At 42.2% G+C, this 10394-nt stretch overlaps 1 protein-coding gene across 1 annotated transcript in view; it reads right to left on the reverse strand.

The window, feature by feature from the left end:
* The window catches only part of Col6a6 (collagen type VI alpha 6 chain), a 125264-nt gene that overhangs the window by 99687 nt on the left and 15183 nt on the right, over positions 1–10394 (reverse strand). The window lies entirely within an intron of this gene.

The raw sequence follows: 10394 nt of genomic DNA on the forward strand, positions 1-10394 counted from the left end.
TTAAAGGAGTGATAATTAGAAGAGATCAAATTATCCTTTTTGCAGATGATATGATATTATATCTATGGGACGCCAAAAATTCCACACGCAAACTCCTAGAAATTATTAACACATTCAGTAAAGTGGCAGGTTACAAAGTTAACCTACAAAAGTCTATAGCCTTTCTATACACCAATAACAAGCAATAAGAGAAAGATCACATGGAAACACTCCCCTTCACAATAGCTGCAAAAAAATAATAAAATATCTCAGAATAAACCTGACCAAAGACATTAAAGAGCTCTACAATGAAAATTTTAAATCTTTAAAGAAAGAAATTGGGGAAGACATCAGAATATGGAAAGATGTCCCTTGCTCATGGATTGGAAGAATTAATATTGTGAAAATGACCATCCTACCAAAAGTCATTTATAGATTCAATGCAATGCCAATCAAAATCCCCATGACATTTTTCACAGAATTGGAAAAACTATCCTAAGATTCATATGGAAGTACAAAAGACCTCGGGTAGCCAAAACAACCCTGATCACTAAGAGCAATGCCAGAGGGACTACTATACCAGATTTTAAGCTGTATTACAGAGCTATAGTCATAAAAACAACACAGAACTGGCACAAAAATAGACCCATAGATCAATGGAACAAAATTGAAGAACCAAATATGAGTAAATACAATTTTAGCCACCTGATATTTGACAAAGGGGCCAAGAACATTAACTGGAGGAAAGACAGCATGTTCAGCAAATAGTGAGACCTCAATGTAAAGCCTGGAGCTCTGAAACTATTAGAAGAAAACATTAGGGAAAACCTCCAAGATATAGGTGTAGGAAAGGATTTTTCTAAACTGGACATCAATTGCTCAGGAAACAAGGCAAGAATTATACGAATGGGACACCATTAAACTAAAAAGCTCCTGTACATCAAAGGAGACAACCAAGGAAGCAAACAGAAAACCCACAGAATGGGAGAAAATCTTCACCAGTGACACATCTGACAGAGGTTTAATAACCAGAATTTATAACGAACCCAAAACACAGAGAACCAAGACAAGAAGCAACCCAGTTAAAAATGGGCTAAGGAGCTGAACAGAGTTCTCAAAAGAAGAAGTAAAGATGGCTATGAAGGATCTTAAAAGATGTTCAACATCACTAATAATCAGGGAAATGCAAATTAAAACCACTTTAAGATTTCATCTTACCCCAGTCAGACTGGCTAAGATCAAGAGAACAAATGATACCAAATGTTGGAAAGGATGTGGGGAAAGGGGAACACTCATCCACTGCTGGTGGGGCTGCAAACTTGTTCAACTCTTATGGAAAGCAGTGTGGAGAACTCTTAAAACACTACAAATGAACCTACCATTTGACCCAGTTATACCACTCCTTGGCATATACCCAAAGAACTCATCCTATTGCAGAGACACTTGTACATCCATGTTTATTGCTGCTCTTTTCACAATAGCTAAGAAATGGAAGCTACCTAAGTGTCCCTCAATTGACGAGTAGATAAAGAAAATGTGGTTCATTTATAGGATGGAGTTTTACGCAGCAGTAAAGAAAGATGAACTCATGAAATTTTCAGGTAAATGGATGGAACTAGAAACTGTTATACTAAGTGAAGTAACAAAGACTCAGAAAAAAAATCAACATATGTTCTCCCTCATATGTGGCTCCTAGAACCAAACCCTGGTGAGTATGTAACCAGATATAACTATAGGAACCAGGGCAATGGAAAGGAACCAGGGAGGTAAAGGAAAAGAAAGAACCTGAAAGAGACGAACAGTAGGAAATGGGCCTTAATAAGGGAGATATGGCTAAAAATTCAGTTTGTTTAAGGGATGGGGGAGGGAAAGGTATACAAGGAACCTAGGGGATAAAAGGGAAATTAGGAGCTCAAGTGAGGTAGGGCCATAGGAGAAGGGTATTAGTAAGGGAGAAAGGGGGAAAATGGGGGCACCTTAAGTGGGAAAACCATAATGGAGGGGTGAGAGAATGTGAGAGATAAACAATGCCTAGCTAGTTTTGAAAACCAGAGGGAACCATATTACTCCTACAACCTACTGACAAATTATACATAACAGATCAATAAATATATGTCTAGGTAAGGTTTATCTGAGAACAATTGGTCTTTGCCCAAGATTTATCTACATGACACACAGTAATTAAAAGTACCAAACTGGTGGAACTAACCTTCTTGGGTGTTTAACAGACATACTTTGAGGCCTATAATAATTTGGTCAGAGGGACATAAAGGACACTTTTTGCTCCTTGTCCTCCTAGGTCGACCAGTTCCAGGGGACTATGAGCATCTCTCAAAAGGTCCTATAATGGTCTTGGGTCACCTGTCCTCTTGATTGAAGAAGCTGAGGCAACCCCACCAGATGGACTTGAACCAGTGTCCAGTCTACAAAGAGGAGGGTCAACACAGAGGAATCATTTCCTCCATGCTTCCAAGTGAAACCAACCATGGTCGAGCAGGACCTTTGACTTATCTTCAGACTGGCAGAACTGGTAAAAGAAAGGAGCCAGGGGCTCTTCCCAAGCCCATGTGACCCCTGAGGAACAGATCCTCAAATGACCTTCAGAGTAAAAAGAAATTGGTTTATCTCTTAAACACCCAAAAGGAAAGTATAACCAAAGATTAAAGGGGCCAATATAATTTTTAAGAGTCCATATTTATAGCTAAAGACTACATAACAAGCAACAATGCCAGACAGGTGATACCTTCTTTTGAGTTGTTGGCCAGGGTGGCCAAAGGGATTCCCAGATAGTAACCCAGCATAGAACTGGGAAATTGAACAGCAAATCCCAATCTTATCTAAAGGAATACTGACAACTGATTACTGCTAGATGAGGAACAGCTGACCCTCCTAAAACAAAGGCCTCTAGATAGGCTGACTAGATTCACCAGAAGGGCAAGTAGTGGAGAACGGCTGGGGGGCGGCTGAAAACACAGCAGACAGTAGCAGGAATATCAGAGTATAAGGGCTCTAGTGGGGGGAGGGAGACTATGGAAAGGTGCTATCTGGGAAGTGGGTGTATAGTCGAGTGATACGTTTTGGGATATTCTGTGTGATACACACAAACACACACACACACACACACAAATCAATTTTTTTAATGTATTGTATTTGAGGGGGAAGCATGGAAATTTATGTCACGCTAATTAGCAGAGGTGATAAACAGTACCAGTGAAATCTGCCCGATGACTTTATAGACATACACAGGTGCCAAGGATCCAAGTGCAACCAATTATGTCTAGCAATAATCAGATACATACAGATTAGAGATGCGTGTGCCAACATCTCAGTGTTAGTAGCAAAAACAATGAGTCTGTCTGCAAGGAACAATATATTCTAAAATGAAATGGAGATCTTTTTTAAAGGTTAAAAACTCATCCAATTTTATGTCTTATATGGCTTATACTGAGTTGAATAATATATAACTCTATTAATTCAACTGTGAACCTAGAAACTTGCACTCACTTGTGAAAGAGATGTACTCTTGCTCTGGAGTGTGTTACTGAATATGTTAAAGCTGTAGTGAAAAGCTTCTAATCATATAGTTATTAAATATTAAAAAAAGAAAACAAATTTAAAAGAAATCAAGCATTTAAAATTTTTCATCTAGAATGTTAAAAACACAGTCTACCTAAGTTCCCTGTGTTTAACTAAAATTGGCAAACAATAATAATGTAGTCAAAGGAATAGAATCTGGAGCAAACCCACCATGATCAGCAATGTCAGTGCACGTGGACGTGAGGAGAAACTGGCTAGTGGGTTCTCTTTGAAGGCCTTGTCCCTCAAAGTGCTATGGACAGAAGGGCCTGAAAGTTCAGGGAACTAGAATCTTCCATGAAGAGTCTGTGCTTCAATGTGAATCTGCCAGGGGCGATTCAAATTAACTGGAGGCAGGAGTAGTTTGGGACGTGAGTTACAGTGAAGGATAAAACAGAAATCATGAAGAACTTAAATTAGGGTCACAGGGCTGAGAACAGGAAAGGAGCAACAAAAGAAAAGAGAAGTAAGACAGAAATCACACAACACGGGCTAAGGGGAGTAAAAGGAGAAGTGCAGTGTGCTTAGCCTTTCATCTAGTCACCTAAACAGCCTAGCAGAAGCCTGTGCAGGGTTTGGGGGTTGGGGGAAAAGGGGAGCTTCAGCTTTGGTTGTGTGTTGGTTATGACTCTGGTACTGCTAAACGACTTGGGCAAATCTCTTGCCCTCTTGGGACTGGAGAGATGGCTCAGCAGTTAAGAGCACTGGCTGCTCTTGCAGAGGACCTGGGTTTAGTTCCCAGCACCCACGTGGGGCCTAACAATTGTCTGTAACTCCAGTTCCAGAGGCCCCAATTCTCTCCTGTGGCTTCTGTGGGTATTGCACACATGTGTACACTTACATATATGCAGGGAAAACATTCATATACATAAAGTTAAAAAACGGTTACCTTTTTGAAAGATTAGTTTTATTGACTATAAAATAATTGGATTATGTGTCTCAAAATAAAAATAAAAAAGAGCAGAAAAGAGTAGATTAGATGAGACAGTGACACGCCTCTGTTTTCCCTGCTAGGCCTAGAAGCTGATTCTAACTATATAATTCTTTTTAAAAAGTGCCTAATTGGAGTTGATGGCAAATTCTTAGTGTTAAGAAACACTGTTGAAAGCCAGTGAGATGTCTCTGTGGGTAAAGGTGCTTCTGCCAAGTCTGTTGGCCTGACTTTGATTCCCAGAACCCACATAATAGAAAGAGAGACCTGACTCCTACAAGTTGTCCTCTTACCTCCACATGTGTGCTGTGGCATACATGTGCCCACATGCATACACACACATACATCCACACAATAAATTAATGTAAAAAACCTGAAGAAACACTATTAAAATGCTGGGGTATATTCATAAGATTAGGAGGCTGTGATTCTTAAGAAAATGCTTTTAAAAGTTTGAATTATTTATTTTTATTTTATGGATATGAGTTTTTTGCCTGCATGTATTATGTTTACCACATGTATGCAATACCGTAGAGGCCAGAAGAGGGCACCAGATCCCCTAGAACTGGAGCTATGGATGGTTGTTAGCTGCCATGTGGATATGGGGAACCAAACCCGTGTCCTCTGCAAGAGCATCCAGTTCTCTTAACTGCTGAGCCATCTCTCCAGCCCCCAAGAAAATATCTTACTGAGAAAAGTGGACCTGCTGGCAGTTGCCAAGTGGAATAGAAGTATGCATGGCACTTTCAACATAAGGTGCATCTTAGATGAAAAAGAAGATAATCTAGAAAATATAGTTAGAGACTCAGTTTCCAGAAATCCCAGGTTTTACCACCCAGAACTCAGGCATCCATACCTGGGAAGGCCCCAACTGCCACCACCTTTTCTTCTAATACCACAGAAGGGAGGACCTGGCTTTTGTGTGGTCTCCACCACATAGTGCAGAAAGGCCACGGTGGCTCTGGTGCCTGTGTGCAAGCCATGTGGCTTATGCAGGCTCTGGCTCCTTTACCACTTTCAGCTCCCAGAGGAGCATATCCTGGAGCCTGTGTCTGGTTTTCCTGGCAACTGCCCAAAGGGGCTAGATCATACAAGCCACCACTGTGGGAGAGTTAACTCTCCATGTGTATGCTGAAAGAAGGGGCAGAAGGGAAGGAATGGACACAGGCATCTTCTGCACTCTCCCTTCTATCTGGCCTCCTTGGTGTTAGTCTGCTTGGGCAATGGACCAGTAGAATTTTAAGAAGCTGTGCCAGGCATGGGGCATAAGCCTTCAATTCCAACACTCCAGAGGGTAAGGCTGGAGGGTTGTGAGGTAAGGCCAGCCTGGACTATATAGTGAGATCTGCCCTACCTGGCCAGTTGGCAACGCACTGTATTAACTCTTTCACCTTTCTGGTATCATGTCCCACCCACTCGCTCTGCTCTACTGTACTGCACACCCACTCGGGCGTGAGCACAGCGATACTGCTTTGAGCTGTTTCTAGAGAACACAGTTAAGCCAGGAACGTAAAGAGTTCATCAAGAACAGTTAGAAACAGTTGTCTTTTTTTCCTTGAATGTCTCAGACTCTTTAAATTGAATCCCAAGGTTGTCCCTTACCTCATCCTATTTAAATCATTCTTTTCCCCAATCCTCTCTGGACCTATCTCCCCAGGATGGCAGAGGAAGGTGACAGAGACTCCTGATTCTTTTGCTCCATGCCCAGAAGGCAGGACTTTCCCATGCTAAAGTACTGCCCAGAATCTCCTGTCAGGGGATAAAGTAGCCAGGCTCAAAAGAAAACAGATTTTAGGAGAATTCATCATATGTTGAGACATTAAATTTGACTTGTGCTCCCAGGGGCCCAACCTTTGGACATTGTGACACGATACTGTTATGTACAAAGTTCACTCTTGATAACCATATAACTGAGTTAGCCTCACCCCGTTAAAAAAGACAAAAGCCAATCTCATAATGTTTTTTAGTAAGTTTGCAATTTTGTGTTGTGCTGTCTTCATACCTAACCTGAACCACATGTGGCCCATGGACCACATCCTTTATAAATCATCCTCCTGTGTACTAAGCCTGTTGCCCTATATACTTTGGTTTACAAGATTACTTCCATGTACCCTCTCAACATGCTATGGCAGACACTAACACTCAGTGAACATTTGCCATGCCCTTGCCCATCCACTATCTCATTTCTTATAAAATGCAGAGTCAAGTGGAGATTCACAGAAGCCACAGCTGTGACTTAGACAAGTCTACCTAAGGTCTCACAGCTATGACTGAACCTCACACTTAGGATTCAAATCCAGGCTTGTTTGGAGTCCATTTGCTGAGCTACCTTATTTGATTGTTTTCTGGGTAGCCAGTGATGATAGGTTGTGCAGGTTACTAGTTCTGTTACTAGATTTGTTGTTAGAAATGACAGTTTGTCAGTAAGTGGTTCCCTCAGGGAGAAATAGCTTAAATGAACAATTTCAAGACTATAAACCCATGATGTCTTAATAAGCTCCCACGAGTAACCAGTAAACACAAAAGGTAGATACTCATTCTAGGTTATCTGTCAGCAAAAGATAATTTAGATAATTATATCAAGAAAACAGATTAATTAAACAACAACCAGAAGATACCAAGTAGGTTGGGACCAGACAGACCTAGATTTCAAAATGTGTTCCCTCCATTACTTCTTATGTGATTGGAACCAGGCTACCTTTGAGCCTCACTTTCTGCATTTATAAAAGAAAAATATAAACCAGGTAGGGCACTGGGAGGACCAATGACACAATGCATTTAAAGTGCTTAGAGATCAAGACTTGAACCTTTTGGGGATGTTCAGAAATGCCAAGTAGCAGTCCTTCCCTCACATCCCCACACAGCCGGTCCTCCCTCACATCCCCACACAGCCAGTCCTCCCTCACATCCCCACATAGCCAATCCTCCCTCAGATTCCCACACAGCCGGTCCTCCCTCACATCCCCACACAGCCAGTCCTCCCTCACATCCCCACATAGCCAATCCTCCCTCAGATTCCCACACAGCCGGTCCTCCCTCAGATTCCCACACAGCCGGTCCTTCCCTCACATTCCCACACATCTGCTCATTCTTTCACAATTTGAACCATAGTGTATGAAAGAAACTCCTAAGCATGGCCGAGCTTTGTGACCGGGAAAATGAAGACTCAGAAAGGGTAAAGATTCTCCTAAGTTAGGCATATTTTGCCAAGAAGTAGTTCAAATTAGGCTGAGATGTAGCTCAGTGGTAAAGTGCTTGCCTGGCACACACAAGGTCCCGGTTCAATCCTCAGCACCAAAACCAACACAAAACAAAATAAAACATGACACAAGAAGAAAACAAAATACCAACAAACAGATAAGAAGCAGAGCAGACGTCCAGCTCAAAGTTTGGTTTGTTTTGCGCCACACAAAGCCACTCAAAACAATACGCATCCCATAATACACCTGTGCATGCCTTTGAGGCTTTACCGGGGCTCATTCCAGCCTCATGAGCTCTCGGCTCAGCTTGGCTACAAAAGCCTTACACTCTTGCTTGCTGGAGTGACTTCAGGTTTGTCTTGATAAAGGCTGCTTTTTTTTAAAATATTCGTGATGGTTTCTTTTAATTAAATAATTTAAACATTTATTTATGTGGGGGGGGTGCCATCACATGAATGCAGAGGTCAGAGGGCAACTTGGAAGTCAGTTCTCTCCTACCATATGAGTTCCAGGATAGAACTCAAGTCATCAGGTTTGGCAGCAAGTGCCTCTAAGTTCCAAGCCATTTCAATGGCCCATTTGTTTCCTTTAAAGTTAACTCACTACTTGGGAGAATGTGCTCTTGGTTTTTTGGTTTTTTGTTTGTTTGTTTTGTTTTTTCATGTACTCAAGTAAAGTGTTCGAACATAATTTTCTACATAATAATTAAAAATTAGTATCTCTCATGAAATAACAAATTAATATGAGACAGCTGGTATAATCAGACACTTCCAAAGTAAGAGCAACATAAAGCAAGATGCACAAGGACAGCAGTCTCCCTCCAAATTCAGGGTGTCTAACCGACACAGCAGGTCTTAGAAAAGATGGGAGAAGGGTTCGGAAGAGCACTTTCAGAGAGAGCTGTTGAGGTACTCTGACCTTCCTCATACATAAGAGAGAGCAATTCCCTCCCTTTTTAGGTCAAGAGACAGGGGTTTTAAGAAGTAACCTGGAGGGGCTGGGGATATGACTCAGCAGTTAAGAACACTGCTCTTGCAGAGGACCCAGGTTCAATTCCAGCACCCACATGGTAGCTAAAAAACATCTATAACTCCAGTTCCAGGGGAATCTGATACCCTCTTCTGGCCTTCTCCGGCAGCGCACAACATAGCTGCACTTACATATATACAAGCAAAACATTCATATACATAAAGTAAAAATAAAAATAAATAACCTAGAGGTAACAAGCCTGGAAATTCTCAGATAGCATGCTGTGTTCCCTATGAAGGAGTAACAACACCCAGGGCTGTGATTTCTAGTATTTATGGGAACAAGTGACTTGCCATTGTTGCCCATGGAACTGGTATGAGTAAGTGTTCAAAGGAGCTGTTGAAGATGCCTTTGATCTCCCACTCAAGAGGAAAGGGCATAGAAAGAGCTTAGTAAAATAAAGACTGAAATATCATCAGATGCCCAGAGGCTGAGGTAGGGACCAGGGACCGTCTGGAATTCAGACATACTCAACTCTTCTCAAAGGAGCAATAATTGAGAGATCTCCTGAAAACTGGCTTTTTGGGGGACATGGGTGATAGGAAATAGGATGGCAGATCTTAAGGGACTCACCACCCTCGTCCCCCCACCCATGGACCCAGCTTTAGATGTGAGCTACCATCAGAGAAAACCAGTTCTTGACAAGCACCACCAAGTAAAATGTTTCTGTTCCTCTTTTACTCTTCTTTCTCCAGACCATTTGGGTGTAGCCAGAGACCAGACTTAGCAAGATGGGGGTCAAGGTCTAGGGGAGGGGTAGAAGTGAAAGATGGGGGAGGGGGCAGAGAGAAACGTCAAACACAGGTGACTTCTTCCATGGTAGGCAAGCTGCCTGTGGCAGGGTGGGAAAGTAAAATAACCTTGAATGCAGGTTAAAGTTACTAGCTATGCAGGGGCAGGCATATTGATCACTAAGGGGAGGTTCATTCCTTCCATAGAAGTGACTAGGGGAAAGGAAGGGACAGGCCCCAGTAAGAAATATAACAGCTCAATGACAGACAAAAATGAGGACTCCATAATTATACCCCAGGTGCCATGCTCGTCCAAAGTGAAGTTTGAACATATAACATTCCAAACAGAAGAAAATTCAGCTCTGAGGTGTTCAGCAACTTGTCCAAGAAAAAAAAATGGTCACAGAGCAGGGATCTGCTGTCACAGAGAGGGGATCTGCAGTCAGGCTCTCTCCTAGCTGCCTCTGAATGACCTTGTGGCTCTACTTTCCTTCATGGAAATCTGAGGTAAATGTTTACCATGAGTGCTCTCATGGAATTATCACAAAGGGGCATGCCTTTAATCCTAGCACTCAGGAGGCAGAGGCGGGCAGATCTCTGTGAATTCAAGGCCAAGCTGGTCTACATAGTGAGTTCCAGGCCAGGTGAGGCTATAGAGAGACCCTGTCTCAAAAAGACCAAAAAAAAAAAAAAGTTTACTCTTTCAGGACACTTCTAGCTACTGGAAAAATGTAAAAATACATTCATTCTCTCTCTCTCTCTCTCTCTCTCCTCTCTCTCTTATTCCAGTACACAAGGAGCTGTATTTGTATGCAGGTGCACCTGTGCATGGAGGCAGAGGTCAACCTCATGTGTCATTCCTCAGGTACCATCTACCTTATTTTTTGAGACGGGTCCCATTTGGCCCAGAACTAATGGATTAGGCTAGGCTTGGCTGGCCAGCAACCC

The sequence above is a fragment of the Nannospalax galili genome, unplaced genomic scaffold, assembly GCF_000622305.1.
Source record: "Nannospalax galili isolate Female #2095 unplaced genomic scaffold, S.galili_v1.0 scaffold369, whole genome shotgun sequence".
Lineage (NCBI taxonomy): Eukaryota > Metazoa > Chordata > Mammalia > Rodentia > Spalacidae > Nannospalax > Nannospalax galili.